Source organism: Lipotes vexillifer, unplaced genomic scaffold (genome assembly GCF_000442215.2).
Source record: "Lipotes vexillifer unplaced genomic scaffold, Lipotes_vexillifer_v1.1 scaffold12, whole genome shotgun sequence".
In the NCBI taxonomy this organism is placed as follows: domain Eukaryota; kingdom Metazoa; phylum Chordata; class Mammalia; order Artiodactyla; family Lipotidae; genus Lipotes; species Lipotes vexillifer.
Genome location: NW_006796716.1, coordinates 1,966,689 through 1,972,999, shown reverse-complemented (window position 1 = coordinate 1,972,999; position 6,311 = coordinate 1,966,689).

Sequence of the window (6,311 nt, the reverse complement as noted above, 5' to 3'; positions counted from 1 at the left end):
TCAAACCAAAAGGGAAGAAACAAAGGAAGAAAAGAATAAAGAACTACAAAAAAAACTGGAAAACAAGTCAAAAAAAAAAAAAAAAAAGTACAGACTTCCAGTTATAAAATAAATAAGTACTAGGGCTGTAAGGTACATGATAAATATAATGAACACTGCTGTATGTTATATGAAAGTTGTTAAGAGAACAAATCCTAAGAATTCTCATCACAAGCAAAAATATATTTCTTTTCTATCTCTTTAATTTTGTGTCTCTATGAGAGGATGGATGTTCACTAAGCTTATTGTGATAATCATCTCACGATGTATGTAAGTCAGATCATTATGCTGTACACCTTAAACTTGTACAGTGCCTATATTAATGCTAACTCAATAAAACTGGGAGAAAAAAGAAAAAGAAAAGCTGTGGCGCTCATCATGAGCTACGAGGAGTCTGAGGGCGGGCAGCAGGATGGTGACAACGATGAGGGCATCATGTGTCCTTGGGTCCAGAGGTCCCGAGTTGGTCTGCCTTGCCTCCACCTTTCAACCTTCTCATGCCTGTTTTATCTATAAAATCCAGGGGTTTCAGCTGTACTTGGCAGAAGGAATAGGAACACGTATGTCTATTTCATCTTCTCAGGAGTCAGTCCCCCAGCTGTTGTCTTTCTTTCCTTCTTCCTCCCTCCCTCCCTTCCTTCCTTTCTTTCTTTTTCTTTTGGCCACGCCATGCAGGGTCTTAGTTCCCGGACCATGGATCGAACCCGTGCCCCCTGCAGTGGGAGCGTGGAGTCCTAACCACTGGACCACCAGGGAATTCCCTCACACACACACCTGTTTTCTTTCACCTGGTTCTTTGTACACATAATCGTTACCTGCTCGGCCCCTGTAACCACTTGAGTTTGAGACCCCTGGCTTAGCCTTTGTAGTTTAGTGTTTTGGCCCTGGCTCTCCTACTGGCAACCAGAATGAGAAAAAAAAGAAAAAGGAAAAGAAAGAAACCCCAGGGAAGCTCAGTTGGGATAGGCTGGGGCTGGGGGCACTGCAGGAGAGAGGCATGTGAAACCCCAGCCCCCAGCCCCTGCACTGTGCTGTGTCTTCACCTCACTAAGCCTCCCTTCCCAGGAATGGAGGGTAATGGACTCTGTTGACTTCTAAGTTTATTTAAACCTTGGGGAACCTTATCATATCTTCATGCAAACAGCATAAAGTTAAACAAAGCAGCTTCTGAGGCCCAAGGAGAGCGTAGTTGATTTAAGATAGGGCTCTATCAGAGGTTACTCAACCCTTAGTGCCTCCCGTGTTATCACTGACAGAGGCCATGTTCCCCAGCCAGGGCAGTCCCATGGCACTCTGTGCCCCGACTCTGAGCTCCAACCGAAAGGAGAGTCTTGCTGCTGAAGGAGCTCAAATATCTTTGCTGGCTGATGAGCAGCCCTATGGGTAGCAGGCAGCCTCTTCCCCAGATAGCCCAGTCCCTGCTCAATGGCCTTGTGACTGCAGTGGCCACTGTGGCAGAGACGGAGTCCACGTGGGGCTTTCTCTCACCAAGGCTGACCCCTGTGGCTTCTGGCTGCAAAGTAGCACCAATCCTGAATCCAATACGGCATTATCCTTCCTTAGGGGCCAGCCAACCCAGTGTGACTGCCATCACTCCAGACTCCTGTTGTGAGGATATCAGCAGGGTGTCCATACATCGATAGATGCCCATTTGGGATCTGGATTTGTTTTACTTGAGCATCATGCTTCTGCCAGTACTACTATTCATGAACTTACTCACGCCTCATTTGCTGTTCTAGTGAATCTTGCAATATTGTTTCTGATCTAGAAGCTGCCTTACAGCAAAAAGAAGTATGCGGTGATGTCCTGGGAGTCCTGCTCTTATCATGAACCCCACCATCTAGAAGCATCTGGCCTTGCAGGGGGGATGAAATGGCCCTTTGAAGACAGCTGTGGTTCCACCTGGGAGACAACAGCGTGGCAGCTCGGACGGCCATCCTGCAAATGCTCTGACACCTCGTGCTGTTTCTCCTGCCGACAGAACACGTGTGTAATCAGACTCCCTCCTCCCATGGCCTGCTAAAGAGGATTCACTAATTGTACCAAGTTTGCCCCACCCTCTCCCACCTTATTGAATATAAGGAGGAAGAGTTGCTTGCTGGAGGAAAGGCAATGCAGATACATATAATAAAGTGCTGCGATGGGCAGGGGAGGAACGGAGCTCGTTAGACTGGGAGTGAAAGAGTGGTTTGGGGGGTGCAGCTTCTAGAAGATTTGCTTAGGACCAATTGTGGGGTGTGAGGAGAGGAGAGGAAAGGTGGTTTTCACCTGAGTTGCGGTAGACCACATATTTTGATAACTTTGACATCTTTCAAAAGTCAATGGTGGGGGGCTTCCCTGGTGGCGCAGTGGTTGAGAGTCCGCCTGCCGATGCAGGGGACGCGGGTTCGTGCCCCGGTCCGGGAAGATCCCACATGCCGCGGAGCGGCTGGGCCCGTGAGCCATGGCCGCTGAGCCTGCGCGTCCGGAGCCTGTGCTCCGCAACGGGAGAGGCCACAACAGTGAGAGGCCCGCGTATCGCAAAAAAAAAAAAAAAAGTCAATGGCGGGGATTTCCCTGGTGGTGCAGTGGTTAAGAATCCGCCTGCCAATGCAGGGGATACGGGGTGGAGCCCTGGTCCGGGAAGATCCCACATGCCACGGAGCAACTAAGCTCATGCGCCACAACTACTGAGCCTGCGCTCTAGAGCCCGTGCTCCACAACAAGAGAAGCCACCACAATGAGAAGCCCACGCACCGCAGTGAAGAGTAGCCCCCTGCTCGCTGCAACTAAAGAAAAGCCCGCGCACAGCAACAAAGACCCAATGCAGCCAAAAATAAATAAATTGATAAATAAAAAATAAAATGTTAAAAAAACGTCAACAGTGGGGTGGGGGTTAGGGGGTTCCTATGTACTTCTAGATCATGCTTTGTAAATGTGACACCAAGCCTGGGTGGCATTAAATCTCTAGGACCTCAGTGTTATCTGAGGATCCAGGAATTGAGGGGCAAAAATGGGGGAGGCATCACCCTGAAGTACACCCAATGACCCACTGTCAAGAGTTTTGTTTCCTGAACTCTGTGGAAGGAGGGATGCTCCCCTGGGGTGTTGCATGGTAACAGGCCCACTGCGCTGGAAGGGAGGAGGCCCCCTGACTGTTTTGTGTCCCTTGTCACCCTACAAGAACAGGCAAAAAGGAATCACTACAATGGCTGAGATGATTGACTCTGACCACGGAGGGTAAATCAAGTCACAGTTACTGGAGGGGAGCATGGGCAATTGGTGTAGAGCTCAGGGACCCTCCTGGGTGTCTGCATTCTGCTATCACCAGTGATAAATGTTCACAGAAGACCACCACCACCCCAGGCAGGACCACCAAGGCCTGGTCATCTCTGTGGGAGAAGAATGCTGGCCCAGCTGGGGCTGCCAAAGCTGAAATGTGGAGTGAAGGAAGGAAGGCACAGTCCCAGATCAGCTGCAGAAACCAAGATGGCAGCCCGCCAGCTTGCAGCCAGACTGTAAAACTGCCCTCTTCCCTTTGAATATATTTTTTTAAATTACGAGGGGAATTCCCTGGTGGTCTAGTGGTTAGGATTTGATGCTTTCACTGCCATGGCCCCGGTTCAACCCCTGGCTGGGGAACTGCAAGCTGTGCGGTGTGGCCAAACCCCCCCTCGCCAAAAACAAAAAAGCCCTGGAAAGTACAAAGAATAATATAAGAAATACCCATGGGACCCCACCACTCAGAGTTAGCAGGTTGTTACATTCTGCCGGAGACCCTTTGCGCCCCTTCTGTATCCCACTCACTCCTCTACTTCTGGGTAACAATTCTGAAGTTGACATGTTCAGATTTGTATAGTTTTGCTACTTAGGTATATATCCACCCACACTACATAGAACTTCTTGCATATTAAACATTTTTACATGGATGGTCTTATATTGTACACATGATTCTGCAATTTGCTTTATTCAATGGTGTTATGTCTTTGAAACGTATACAGGAAGCTTTGGTTCATTCATTGTAATTGCTGTGTATACTCCATGGTGTGAGTATGTCACGTTTATATCCATTCTCCTCTTGATGAGCATTTGGATTATTTCCAACTGTTTTGCTATTACAAAGATGTGACATACATCCTTGTAAATGCCTCCAGGTGCATACGAGTGAGAGTTTCTCTGGAAGTGGAATTGCTGGATCATAGAGTATATGCACCTTCCACCTTACCAGATCTTGCCAAATGATTCCCGAAAATTGTTGCCTGTTAGTATTATACACTCCTTCCAGCACATTAGAGAGTTCCTATTGCTACACATCTCTGCCAACACTTGGTAGCGTCAGACTTTTTGTCATTCTGTGGATGTCAAGTTGCATCGCATTATTATTTTTTAAAATTAGAATCCTACTTAGTTTTTAAAAATATTTATCTATTTAGTTGTGGCTGCATCGGGTCTCAGTTGTAGCGCCCAGGCTCTGTGTTGCGATGCACATGCTTCTCTCTAGTTGCGGCATGAGGGCTTAGTAGTTGTGGCACGTGGGCTTAGTTGCCCCGCGGTATGTGGGATCTTAGTTCCCCGACCAGGGATCGAACCCACGTCCCCTGCATTGGAAGGCAGATTCTTAACCACCGGACCACCAAGGAAGTCCGCAGTTTCTTTTTTTTGAGGCATAAAATACATTCACTGAGGTCCTTGAAATGAACAAATCTTAAAGGTACAGCTTGAAATTTTTACATTTGAACACATCATGCACCTACCACCCAAATCAAGATACAGAGCATTTCTATAACCCAGAAGGTTTCCTGGTGTCCCGCCCCCATCATTCTCCCCAGAGGTGGTCACTTTCTAACTCCTGTCACCATTGATTACTTTTGCTTATTTTTGACCTTTGTATAAGTGGAATCACAGTGTATACTCATCTGTACCTGGTTTCACTCAATACAACGTGTGTGAGGTCCACTCATGTCGTTGTGCATGTCAGTAGTTTATTCTTTTTTCATTGTTGTAGAGCATTCCATTGTGTGACTATGTCACAATTCCTATCCATTCTTCTCTTGTGAGCATTTGAATGGCTTCCAATTGTTTTTCTATTACAAACAAGATGTGACAAATGTCCTTGTCCTCCGGGTACACATACCTGAGAGTTTCTCTAGAAGTGGAAATGCTGGGTCATAAGGTATATACGTCATCCACCTTACCAGATATTGCGAAATGATTCTCTAAAATTGTTGTACTAACCAACACTTCCTCTAGCATGTTGGAGTTTCTTTTTTTTTTAATTAATTAATTAATTTGGCTGCATTGGGTCTTCGTTGCTGCACATGGGCTTTCTATAGTTGAGGCAAGCCGGGGCTGCTTTTCATTGTGGTGCGTGGGCTTCTCATTGCGGTGGCTTTTCTTGTTGCAGAGCACAGGCTCTGGGCACGCAGGCTTCAGTAGTTGTGTCACATGGGCTCAGTAGTTGTGGCACACGGGCTCAGTAGTTGTGGCTCACTGGCTCTAGAGCGCAGGCTCAGTAGTTGTGGCATACGGGCTTAGTTGCCCTGCGGCATGTGGGATCTTAGTTCCCCGACCAGGGATTGAACCCGTGTCCCTAGCATTGGAAGGCAGATTCTTAACTACTGGACCATCAGGGAAGTCTAAGAATTTATATATTTATATGCTGATCCCCATGCTGTTTCACCTTGTGCCTTTTCTGGAATTTGGTGACTCATTTTGCTCTGGAGAGAAACCTCAGTATTCACCCTATAACTATTCCCTCCAATTCCCATACCTTTGTTTTGGGACTTACAGTAAACACTGGCAGTTTTTGTGACTTTCAATAAAAATAATCATGTCTTGCACACCTGCTATCGCTAACACCGAGGCCCTGGTCTGATTGGAGAGACATGGCCTTGCCTTTGGGGAGACATTGCCGAGAAGAGACAGGCCCTGCCCTGGGAAGTCTCAGTCTGAGGTGGGTAATCACATATACTGGGAGCAGATGCTGCAGCTGGGGGCAGAAATGGCCAATGTGCTCAGGTGCTGGAGATTCCAGGGACTCCTTGGAGAGGTGATTTTGCAGCCGACTCTTGTTACATGGACACCTGTGCCGAGACATCAAGATTATGTGTTCTCTGAGATGGAGCCTAAGGTGGGGGACAGGAGGCAGTGAGGGCGGGTGGGGGGGCACCTCAGATTCTTTCGATAAGACAGTGCTTGGCCCTGGGGTGGTTAAAACCCAGTGTGTGCTGTCTCTCCTCAGCAGGAGGCTGGGGTCCCCCCCACCCCCATTTGGCCATCCCTCCCCCTCTGCA